The 13585-nt window shown below is 39.8% G+C and overlaps 1 pseudogene; it reads left to right on the top strand.

Annotated features, from left to right (window-relative positions):
• LOC112073160 (uncharacterized) overlaps positions 1–13585 on the top strand; it is a 57162-nt pseudogene that overhangs the window by 3279 nt on the left and 40298 nt on the right.

Genomic DNA, 13585 nt, shown 5'->3' with positions numbered 1-13585 from the left:
GCACCATGATGTGAGGCTCCTTGATTCGTTATGTGTGAGATGATTTGCTGGCCAGTCCTCATCATTGAATCTCTTCCTGAAGACTCCTCCTTCTTGGTCCATTGAACCCTCGTACTCTCTGTCACCCCCCGTTGGTCAACACACCTGAAGGGATCCTTATTTGGCTGCTTACAGGTCGGGTAGTTATCCAGAGGAGACCAGAGGGAACGCAGATCTTCCTTGCAAGACTCTTGTCAGCAAACATCCACGGAGTTGACTGTGTACGTCCCAAAATCTTGTTTCTTCGCGAAGTGCTAGGGCCAGTCGGCACTCATCCAGACCATCAAGATCACAGAGACTCTTTGTACTTTGTCGTTAGTTGAGATCTTGAGTGTTTGTCCAGTTGAGAAGGTGATTGAGAAGTTCAATGAAAGTGGGTTTGTCCTCTTATCATCAATTCAGTCCCGGAAAAGAATGAAAATCCAAATTCTGCTAACATTCTGATTTGTCTTTTCCTTCAGCCCAGTCCAAATGAACTTCTCCACAGAGACTGATTTTTCCAATCCAGCGACTCCCTTTGTCAGCACGTTCTGATAAGTTTGTCTTGTGATTAAAGGTTTGAAAGATGTCGTTCATTTGATTGCAGTCTCTGGTCTTGCTTGCTTTCCGGTTGTTGTCTCCAATCTGTCTCAGCTCATGTTCATTATTACCTCTCTGTTCCACCCTCTTGATGTAAGCTCTTGATAGATTCTTATTGAGAAGTGTTGGGTTTCCTTGTTGTAGCATCCCTCAAATACACATTGAAACTTCTTCTTTAGTATTGATCTTGAGTTCCACGTGGGCAAATCAAGCAAGCTCATGTAACTAGAAAACACAGAGGTATTAATATTACTGTCTGTTTTAATCCTACAGTATTTAGACTTTTTAAAGTTATAAGTTATCATTGATTCTCTTAAGCTGTTACTTATAATATCTATTGGTAAATGTTTTCCATAATGCATACAAGACTGTGGGACTGATTATATTATTAGTGTGGTATTTATTGATGGTATTATTGATTAAGTTGTCTCTCTCTTCTAAATTTAATCTACACAACACATCCCTGCTCTACTTGATGGAGGTTCCATAGGTGTTGTTGTCAAGACTGCTCAATATCATGAGTTTCCACCAAAAAGCTACTCTTAGCTGTACTTTACTGCTCAGCTTTTAAATGTTATAAAACAGCATTCAACATGAGCACACTACAGTCTACATTCTCCAGTGGTGTTCAGCAAGGTCTTCTTGGTTCATTATCCTCAGGACGTGCAGTGTGATCTTTCAGAGCCCCCTCTCTGCACTGCTCTCCTGGCTTTCTCTCATCTTCAGCATCCACACGTCCTTATCATTGCTTAGCCTGTCTCGACTCACAAAGCCTTCTGGGAGTTCTGTAGCTTAAGAATCCTCTTGACAAATTTCATGCCGCTCTTCCAAATTATAATATTGCTTCAAGCAAACTGAATAAAGAAAGTAAATAAGTTAATCAAGAGGATAGAAATGCTTTCTTAACACATAATATGAATGATGAGACAGATCAACTTTACATGAGTAAACAAAAAAAATGTATACATAAGCAGGGACCACGATCCACCTGAATATGGAGGCCAGGTCTGTTTGATGAACTCTGGGAAGACTCCACTAGATCTCTGACTCTGATCTCTCCTGTTGTATAGTTCTGTCGACAAAACATAGATTCATCTCTCACCACGTATGCACACATTCAACACACACACACACACACACACACCTACACAACACACCCACACACACACACAACACACACCAACCACCAACACACTAACACAACACACCACTACTCACACACACACAACCCCACACACACACACACACGTGGACGACACACACCACTACCACACACACACACACACTCACCACCAGCACACACACACACACACACACACACAGGGAGGGAAAATATTGTGTTGTTTAATATTGTTTAGGACTATGGAAATGGACAAAGATTTAGTCTAGGATTATTGAAAACAACAAAAAAATGGGAAAATGGGAGAGGAGAAATGACTAGAGACAGTGTTGTTTAACTCACTGACCATGACCCATCGTTCTTCTTACCTTTGTTCAGTAGAAAAGTCTCCTCTCTAAACAGTTATAGGTAGACCATAGACTTGTCACTCTTCATGGACACACAGCTGGGTACAGGGGAGGCTGGTCTCTCCTGCTTGATTGGCTTCAACACAACAGAGACAAACATTACATCTCTCATCTACTCTGAGCTCAGATGGGGAAACATAAGAAGAGTTTCATTCCAAAAACGCTATATATCCATTTTCAGAAATGTTCGTAAATTAGCTTTTATGTTTAAAGAATTTAAAGAGATTGGTGTGTTTTATTCACTATCTAACATGCATGGGTTGTTCAATGACAGACATGTATTTTGTTTAAAATCTATCACTTGATGTTTCATTTCAGAGAGACAAATAATATGTTTTTTTGCAAATGCTAATATCTGCCTCACTCTCAGAAAATCAGTAGTACTGCTAGTTTTATACAGTAATAATATATATCTGCCTCACTCTCAAGAAATCAGTAGTACTGCTAGGTTTTACACAGAATAATATATATCTGCCTCACTCTCAGAGAAATCAGTAGTACTGCTAGGTTTTACACAGTAATAATATATATCTGCCTCACTCTCAGAGAAATCAGTAGTACTGCTAGGTTTTACACAGTAATAATATATATCGCCTCACTCTCAGAGAAATCAGTAGTACTGCTAGGTTTTACACAGTAATAATATATATCTGCCTCACTCTCAGAGAAATCAGTAGACTGCTAGGTTTTACACAGTAATAATATATATCTGCCTCACTCTCAGAAATTCAGTAGTACTGGCTAGGTTTTACACAGTAAATTAACAAAGAACATCACGTTTAATAAAGAACTGCGACAAATGCACAAAATTAATATAAATACATGTCAATAGTAAAGATCTGTATGTAAACACAGTATTATATTAGTAATTTAGCAGACTGTTTTCTTATCCAGGGCCTGTTTCCCAAAGATTTTAAGGCTCAAGTCCACCATTAAAACCTTTGTAGGAGCATCGTTAAAATCTAATCTGTTTCCCAAAAACCATTGTTATTAACGCCTGGAACAGCTACAGTGCATCGCTAGACAACTAGATAGAACAGCTGAACGTGAGTTGTTAAATGCTTTTACCTTCCCGCTCACTTAACCACAGAATATACTCAACTAAACATTGATCACAATGTTTATTAGTCTTTTCTTGACTCCACCGGATAACTTCACGAACAAAGTTGACTACAAAATACAAAGTTGCCCAAAGTCTTTAAAGTGATAGTAAATGTTGCAACGTATAAAAATTATGTATGAAAGATGATTCAAATAAAAACCGACCTGATTAAATTATAATACAGTAGCTATACGGTCCTATTTTCAATCTCCTTCTGTGCCTCCAACTGCTCTTAAATACAAGTAAAACTAAAGGCATGCTCTTCAACCGAACGCTGCCTGCACCTGCCGCCCGTCCAGCATCATACTCTGACGGTCTGACTTAAATATGTGGACAACTCAAATACCCTGGACTAGACTGTAAACGTTCCTTCCAGACTCACATTAAGCACTCCAAATCCAAAAATTAAAATCTGAATTGCTTCCCTATTTCGCCAAACAAAGCATCCTGCACTCATGCTGCCAAAACAACCTCGTAAACTACCATCCTACCGCATCCTCGACTCTGATGCATTTACAAAATAGCAATTCTCAATGTGCAGTCTACCAGTATGAATAATTGAAGTAATGAGAATATTGTACATGTATAGGGTAAAAACGCTAGCGCCTATCAGGATAGAGATTATATCCTTTCTTCAGAGTACCACACCACACCCACACGCCAACACGGCACACGCGCACACACACACACCACACACCACACACACACACACACACACACACACACACACACACACACACACACACACACACACCAACACCAAACAACAACCACACACACACACACAACACACACACGGAGGAATGTTGTTTGTTTAATATGATTTCAGGACTGTGAAAATTGACAAAATAATTAGCCTTATGATTATGAAAACAACCAAAATAAAAATGGGAAAATGGAGAGGAGAAATGACAGAGACATGTTGTTTAACTCCACTGACCTGACCCATGAGTTCTTCTTACCTTGTTCAGTAGAAAAAGTCTGCCCCCTTTTTTCCTTCTTTAAAAAAACCCCTAGTAGGATACCCATAGACTGGTCACTCTTCATGACACACAGCTGGGAACAGGGGAGGCTGGTCTCTCCTGCTTGATTGGACTTCAACACAACCAGAGACAAAACATTACATCTGTCATCCTACTCTGAGCTCAGATGGAACAGAAGAAGAGTTCATATCCAAAACTATTATATCCCATTTTCAGAAATTAGGAAATTTACTAACCGGGAGGCGTTTAATTATTAATTATTTGGTGGTGGAAGACGCACTCTTGTCTTGTCTATTTCAGAGGGTTACTCGCAATATCAATATAAGATGTTTTATATAATGAATGTTTACTGAGTTGAGGCTATTAGACTATATGATTTACCTGGAGTTCAATACCTGCTATAGTCACTATTTCTTGCTCTCCCAAAACAACACAGCCTAATACAAGGATATTAGCAACTAAAGTAATGACCATTTTAGAAAATCATGGACATATAGTCTGTGGTTGCAAGCTATTTTATATGTCATTCATATTGCTGCTTGTAGCCTATAACTCTGGTCTTATGCTTTCCATCTATTGGGAAAATATGTAGCATTTAAAAGGTATTAATTCACGCACAGACATTGTAGGCAGCTGAGAAATTAATGTATTTTTCTGGTTAATTCCTTAATCAGTCTCCAAACCTCTCCCCACCTATCCTGCCACATTCCAGTCTTCTGTTGGATTTCTGCAACAGTCCTTGAACACATGCTGAAACATAAGAGAGAAGAGATGCCCAAGACTCTGACTGAGATGTACACACACCTTGTGGAGTTTCATACCAAACAGAAGAATGAAAAGTATCTTGGGAAAGAAGAGACAGGTCCACACTGGAATAAAGAGAGCATTCTGTCACTGGGAAAACTGGCTTTTCAACAGCTTGTGAAAGGCAATCTGATTTTCTATGAAGAAGACCTGAAAGAGGCTGGCATTGATGTCAATGAAGCCTTGGTGTACTCAGGATTGTGCACACAGCTCTTTAAAGAGGAATGTGGGCTGTACCAGGTAAAGGTGTACTGCTTTGTCCATCTGAGCATTCAGGAGTTTCTGGCTGCTGTATATGTGTTCCTCTCATTCATCAACAACAATGAGAATCTAATGGCCGAACTGCAATCAACGTCCAGTAATATTTCTTCGCTTTTCAGAAACAAGCCTGAAGTTACTGTCTACAAGAGTGCTGTGGATAAAGCCTTACAAAGTGAGACGGGAAACCTGGACCTTTTCCTCCGCTTCCTTCTGGGCCTCTCACTGGAGTCCAATCAGAAGCACTTACYAGGTRTACTGACAAAGACAAGAAGCAGCTCAKAGASCCATGAAGAAACAGTSAAGTACATCAAGYAGAAGATCAGGGAGAATCRCTCTCCAGAGAGGAGCATCAATCTGTTCCACTGTCTGAATGAACTGAATGACCATTCTCTAGTGGAGGAGATCCAAAGCTACCTGAGCTCAGGAAGTCTCTCTGGATCCAAACTGTCACCTGCACAGTGGTCAGCTCTGGTCTTTGTGTTGCTGACTTCAGAAAAGGAYCTGGATGTGTTTGACCTGAAGAAATACTCCAGATCAGAGGAAGGTCTTCTGAGGCTGCTGCCAGTGGTCAAAGCCTCCAGAGCTGTTCAGTGAGTAAATAAAATGACATATAAGAGCTAATCATCAGGAATAAATATTCAATTTAGAGAAAAATATGCATTATAATATGTGTATAATATTATATTGAAAAACGTATTGAAAAAATACATTGATTTTCACATTAGTATAACAGTATGACCATACAATTATAGGAGATGGGAGATCTATGTGTTTGAAAGAATTAACCAAGTGCATCTGCCATTGTCCTTCTACGCTACTCGTTAAATCAACAGTGTGTTTGTGAAGTCATGATGATCTCTTTGTCAGGCTGTCAGGCTGTGGAGTCACAGAGGAAGGCTGTGCTTCTCTGGTCTCAGCTCTGAYGTCAAACCCCTCACACCTGAGAGAGCTGGATCTGAGTAACAATGACCTGAAGGATTCAGGAGTGKAGCTGCTCTCTGCTGGACTGGGGAATCCCCACTGTAAACTGGAGACTCTGAGGTCAGTATTCCTGTAGTTGGTCAACAAGTGATAACTGTTCACCAGATCCACATGTGTTTACCAGGCACACATAGTCCACACCATATGTGTTTGGACAGTGAAGCTTACAGTTTTACATTTGATGCTATGCTCCAGCATTTTGGATTTGAGACAGAATGTTTCATATTAGGCGACAGTACAGAATGTCACCTTTTATTTCAAGGTATTGATTCATATATATGAAAAAAGTATGTGAACCCTTTGGAATGACCTCGTTTCCTGCATAAATTGGTCATAAAATTTGATCTGATCTTCATCTAAGTCACAACAATAGACAAACACAGTCTGCTTCAACTAATAACACACCAATTATTGTATTTATCTTTTCTATATTGAGTACATCATTTCAACATTCACAGTGTAGGTTGGGAAAAGTTTTTGAACCCCTAGGCTATTGACTTCTCCAAAAGTGGATTGGAGTCAGGAGTCTTACCTCGAGTCCAATCAATGAGACGAGATTGAAGATGTTGGTTAGAGCTGCCCTGCCCAATAAAATACACTCACAAAATTAGAATTTACTATTCACAAGAAGCATTGCCTGATGTGAACCACGCCTCGAACAAAATAGATCTCAGAAGACCTAAGATTAAAAAATGTTGGGTTACACAAGTATCTCTAATAGCCTTGATGTTCATAAGTCCATGGTAAGACAAATTGTATATAAATGGAGAAAATTCAGCACTGTTGCTACTCTCCCTAGGACTGGCCGTCCTGCAAAGATGACTGCAAGAGCACAGAGCAGAATGCTCATTGAGGTTAAGAAGAATCCTAGTGTCAGCTAAAGACTTACAGAAATCTTTGGAACATGCTAACATCTGTGTTGATGAGTCTACGACACGTTAAACACTTAAACAGTGATGAACCATCACCAAAATGACAGACTGAAATCAACACAAAAAATTGCATCACCATAGTCTCTAGGCCATGCCGAGTTCAACGAGATGCCTCGCTTAACCGTAGCTCACTCGAGCTGAGCGCAGCAACCGTGCAAAAAAAGTAGGCCCAAAATGTAGCCTGGCCTAAATTCCAGGTGCTTTTGGGTGACAGTGGCAGAACCGTTAGGGTTAGAAGCACAAGTCAACCTCAGGATTGTTCCTAAGGTCCTCCCAATCTGTGCAAGCCTAACCTTGACCGTGTGGCATTAACCCGTAACAGTGAAAACAGGGTATTTACATCTAACAGTTTGCAATGACATCTCTCCCCATAGGAATACATTGCCTGCTCCCCTAACTTCAACCTGAAACCTATGTGGGTTATAAATTCCATATGAACCTGTCTTCGGTGTCAATCCATCAGGCCACTATGAGAACTACCTGTGTTAATTCTAAGCTTCATGGGGCAACCGGAAGTGGTTAAATTCACCCTAAAGGTGTTTTGATATACCCAAGCTGCAGTTTGTGAAAAACACTGCATTCAACCCTCTGTAAATCAGTCAGTTCTTAACGTAAAGACTTGAAACTCAGGATTATGTAAAAGCCTACCCCAATCAGGATATGTGTTTACTTTCTGTGCCATCCGAAAGTGCCTTAAATTGGAGTCATAGGGGCTGTTTCGAAGGGTTAAAAAGGTCACTTTTTAACCCTAAGGAAACTTAATTGTGTGATTAGGCAACCCTCATGAACTGTAAATCAATCATTTATCCCAACAGATGTCAAAGAAAAGCTCACACACACACACACACACACACACACACACACACACACCACACCCACAACCCTCATCACCGGATTGTAAATCAGTCATTTCACCCATCAGATTTACATCAGGTTACAATAGTTACCAGCATTCAATTATCAAGAAACCGTCAGACCTAGAGCTCTGAAACTTTAGAATATCAAGGCTTTAGAAACCTTATCTAGAGCTCAAGTCGATAGTGCTCTCCGAGAAACAGCCACGTACATTTGCATAAGGTCAATTTATTTTTGACCATCATGAAAATGACGAAATTTGAATGTGCCCCTGGTCATTTTGGACGTTTTTTCATCAAACATGTCAAATATACCTTCAGGGTTGATTCACCTTTTATGTTTGCAGTCTCGTAACGGGATCAATATGACAAAAGCCAGTCTACACGCAAAAAACACACTCCTGCTAAAACGTCAACAGTGATGAGGAGGTGACTCCGGGATGCTGACTTCTAGGCAGAGTTCCTCTCTGTCCAGTGTCTGTTGTTCTTTTGCCCATCTAAAACTTTCTTATGGCTGAGATCCGCTAACGGGATCGACTCGACAACAGCCAGTGAAAGTGCAGGGCGCAAATTCAAAAAACAGAAATCTCATAATTAAAATTCCTCAGACATTCATGTGTCTTATATCATTTTAAAGGTAATCTTGTTGTTAATCCACCAAAGTGTCCGATTTCAAATAGGCTTTCAGCGAAAGCACTACAAACGATTATGTTAGGTCACCACAAAACCACAAATAACCACAGCCATTTTTTCCAGCTAAAGATTAGCTTTCAAAAAAACAAATAGAGATAAAATTATCACTAACCTTCGATTATTTTCATCAGATGACAGTCACAGGACTTCATGTTACACAATACATGCATGTTTTGTTTGAATTAAATTCACTATTATATAAAAAAAATCTGAGTTACATTGAGGCGTTAGATTCACTAGTTGCAAAACATCTAAGTGACTTTGCATAGCCACATCGTTTCAAACAGAAATACTCATCATAAATATAGATGATAATTACAAGTTATACCATGGAATTATAGATATACCTCTCCTTAATGCAACCGCTGTGTCAGATTTCAAAAAAACCTTACGGAAAAATAAACCATGCAATAATCTGAGACGGAGCTCAGATGAATAGCCAAATTAGCCGCCATGTTGGACTCAACAGAAACCAGAAAATACGCGACCACTATAACGTGACGAAATGTCCAAACGTTCCGTTACAGTCAGTAGAAACATGGCAAACGATGTACTGAATCAATCTATAGAATGTTGTTAACATACATCTTGAATAACGTTCCAACCGGAGAATTACATCGACTTCAATTGAGAGATGTAACGTAGCTCCCTCTCACGTGAACGCGCCAGTTCAATGCGTGGGCACCTCATGGCAGTGATTACTAATTTCTGTCTCCTTTGACCCCCCTTCACATTAGAGTCATCAGACTAAGTTCTATTGACTGTTGACATCTAGTGGAAGCCGTAGGAGGTGAAAAACCCATCAATATCTCTCTGTATTTTGAATAAGAGCTTGGTTGAAAATATGGCACCCCCAGAAAAAATCCAAACAGGAAGTGGAATTTCTCAGGTTTTTGCCTGCCATATGAGTTCAGTTAATCTCACAGACATAATTCAAACAGTTTTAGAAACATTAGAGTGTTTCCTATTCAATACTACTAATAATATGCATATATTAGCAACTATGACATAGGAGCAGGCCGTTTACTCTGGGCACCTTTCATCCAAGGTACTCAATACTGCCCCTTCAGCCATAAGAAGTTAACATAGTGATATATATCATTTGGTCAGTATAAATGCCATTTGGACATTTCTTATGCCATTTGGACATGGTTCACTGACCTTTAGGTTCATATATGGCAAATGGACATACCATCCTGATTTGGCGCTTTCAATACTTGTGTATGGCATCTGGACATTTCTTATGCCATTTGGACATTTCTTATGCCATTTGGCAATGTTTCACTGACTTTTGACTTCCTATGATCATATATTGCAAATGGACAAAACATAGGCCTTATGGACAACTCAATAAAATAAGACAAAGGTATATTCATACAGTGGTTATACATAATGGACAAAAAAATCTAAAGAATTTTGAAAAAATGTTCCAGAAAGCACTTTTTTAGAATGTGAAACATTTTTGAAAAGTTTTGAACATTTTCAAAATTTGACCCGTGGGTCTTGACTTGGTGACCATTTGCCATATGACAATTTACAGTAGAGCGCGCTCGCCATCTATGGATTTTTTTGGTTGCTGTATGATGCTTGGCGTTTGCCATGTTCCACTTGCCATCAGCTTTGAATGATCTGCCGTCCATTTGAGTGGTTTTTGCGATCGTGTATATGTTTCGTACAAGGCCAATAACTTGCCATTCATTTTTGTCCATTTCATAGGGGTCTTGTTGTTTGTGTCGCACTGCTTTGCTTTATCTTGGCCAGGTCTCAGTTGTAAATGAGAACTCSTTCTCAACTGGCCTACCTGGTTAAATAAAGTGAAATAAATAAATAAAAAATGTGGATGCTAGCATGATTATGTGTGAGTGAATGAATCGTGAATGATGATGAATAAGAAAGGCACCAAGATCATACCCCCTCTGTTAATGGTCAGAGGTTAGCTGTTGAAACCTCTGTTGTAGCCTCACTAAATTATTCATGATTCATTCATGATTTTTCTTAATCAAGGCATCATCAGGATTAATTTAGTAGTGTTTAGAAACATGTTATCTACTCAGACAGAAAATGACTCCAGTCATCATCCACCATTCAGTTACTATTGGGCAAAACACAACCCAAAACACAACCAAAACAAAGTAAGAATGTAACCAATGGGTTTGGGACCAAATTCTACACTTTTGACTTGTTTACACAAACAGTTAATTTGTCAGAGTACTTATGACTTCTTCAAATAGGGGACTAGATACATAATGTGATTGCATTTCTATGTATGAAAATACCCTCAAATAAAAGGTGACATTATATACTATCACCGCATATGAAACATTTGTAAATGTATATTTTTCTCTCTACAATACCTTGATCATTTGTAATTTACAATAATGATACATTAAGTTATGAATGAACAGGTTTCAGGACACTGATATATCTGAATATTTCGAAAAAATATACTGCCACTATTTTCACCACCAAAGAATAGCAGTGTGGTTTTAATATGATTTGACTCTTTGCAGGCTGTCACGCTGTCTAGTCACTGAGGAAGGCTGTGCTTCTCTGGCCTCAGCTCTGAGGTCAAACCCCTCACACCTGAGAGAGCTGGACCTGAGCTACAATCACCCAGGAGACTCAGGAGTCAGACTGCTCTCTGCTGGACTGGAGGATCCACTCTGCAGACTGGAGAAACTCAAGTATGTAGAGGGTTTATGTCAATGTTCATATCAGACATGTTTGACTTATCAGTCTTGTTAAGACAAACATTCTGACCACCAGTTGGACAAATGTTACTGTCACTCAATGACTCTCTGTTCTTCTGCTTACCGCTACAGTGTGGAACATGGTGGAGAGTACACAATGAAACCTGGGCTTAGAAAATGTGAGTGTTGACTGCTGTGAAGAATTTGACTAAGAATAAGTCTTAATTCAAGTTAAGTCAAAGTCAAAGACCACCATCATTACTTACTTGGTCATATTAAATATCAGCTGTAGTTCAGCTGTAGTTCTACAGAAGCAGAAATCAGGGACACCAAAGTTTACAAAGAGTTGCTTTGGCAATGTGTGTGTCTGTGTATGTGTGTGGGGTGTTCGTGTTACATTAGAAGTGTGTGTGTGTGTGTAATTAATGGGAATAAGTGTGTTTTATATTACCATACTGTATAAAATATGATAATTCAACAAGTCTCAAGTTACCTTAACTTCTCCTTTTGATACCTATAAACATCTACATTAAATGAATTAGTGAAAAGTGAGTTAACATTCTAATGTGAATGATGATGATTTCTAATATTGTGTCTGGTTTCATCCATCAGATGTCTGTGATCTCACACTGGACCTAAACACAGTAAACAGAGATCTCTCTCTGTCTGAGGAGAACAGAAAGGTCACATGGAGGAGAGAGAAGCAGCCGTATCCTGATCACCCAGAGAGATTTGAGGACTGGCCACAGGCGCTATGTAGAGAGGGTCTGACTGGGCGCTGTTACTGGGAGGCAGAGTGGAATGGGAGAGTGGGTGTTATAGGAGTGACATATAAAGGAATCAGCAGGAGAGGAAGGGTTAATGACAGTGGGCTTGGCTACAATGACAAGTCCTGGAGTCTGGTCTGCTCTGACAACAGTTACTCTGCCAGGCACAAAAATATTCTAACTATCATAGACGTCCGCCCCTCCAGCTCCCACAGAGTAGGAGTGTATCTGGACTGGCCAGCCGGCACTCTGTCCTTCTACAGAGTCTCCTCTGACACACTGACCCACCTGAACACATTCACCTCCACATTCACTGAGCCCCTCTATCCAGGATTTAGGGTTTCGTATGATGATGACTCCTCAGTGTCCCTGTGTCAAACACAACATGATGTTTCACTCTAATCATGTGTGTTATGTTTGATCAGAATATGACATTTATATACGTGGAGTAACACGCACACACACTAGATTGGGCCAGTAAATAATAACCATGGTATCTCTGTGTCTGCCCTGTGAGAACGGTTCAGATGCACCACACACACACTGGACACACACTGGAGACACACACACACACACACTGGTCACACACACACACACACACAGGACACACACACGGACACACACACACGCTGGACACACACACACTGGACACACACATACACACTGAACACACACATTGGAAACACACAGACTGGACACACCCACACACACACTCTCTCTGAACACACACACTGGACACACACACACACACACACTGGACACACACACTGGATACAAACACTGGATACAAACACTGGATACAAACACTGGATACACAAGCACACATACACTTGTTTCGGCACCAGTTAGGCAGGTTTTACACATACAGTTGAAGTCAAAAGTTTACATACACTTAGGTTGTTTGTACAGATGGACGTGGTACCTTCAGGCATTTTGAAAATTGCTCCCAGGGATGAACCAGACTTGTGGAGGTCTACAATTTTATTTCTGAGGTCTTGGCTAATTTCTTTAGATTTTCCCTGATGTCAAGCAAAGAGGCACTGAGTTTGAAGTTAGGTCTTGAAATATATCCACAAGGTACTCCTCCAATTGATTTAAATGATGTCATGGCCTTCAGAAACTTTAAAGCCATGATATAATTTTCGGAATTTTCCAAGCTGTTTAAACACAAGTCAACTTAGTGTATGTAAATTCTGACCCACTGGAATTGTGATACAGTGAATTATAAGTGAAATAATCTGTCGTAAACAATTGTTGGAAAATTATTGTTCATGCACAAAGTAGATGTCCTAAAGACTTGCAAAACTATAGTTTGTTAAAAAAAAAATTGGTGGAGTGGTTGAAAAACGAGTATTAATGACTCCAACCTAAGC

The sequence above is a fragment of the Salvelinus sp. IW2-2015 genome, unplaced genomic scaffold (assembly GCF_002910315.2).
Source record: "Salvelinus sp. IW2-2015 unplaced genomic scaffold, ASM291031v2 Un_scaffold2171, whole genome shotgun sequence".
NCBI lineage: Eukaryota > Metazoa > Chordata > Actinopteri > Salmoniformes > Salmonidae > Salvelinus > Salvelinus sp. IW2-2015.
This window is presented reverse-complemented; position numbering and strand designations above follow the sequence as displayed.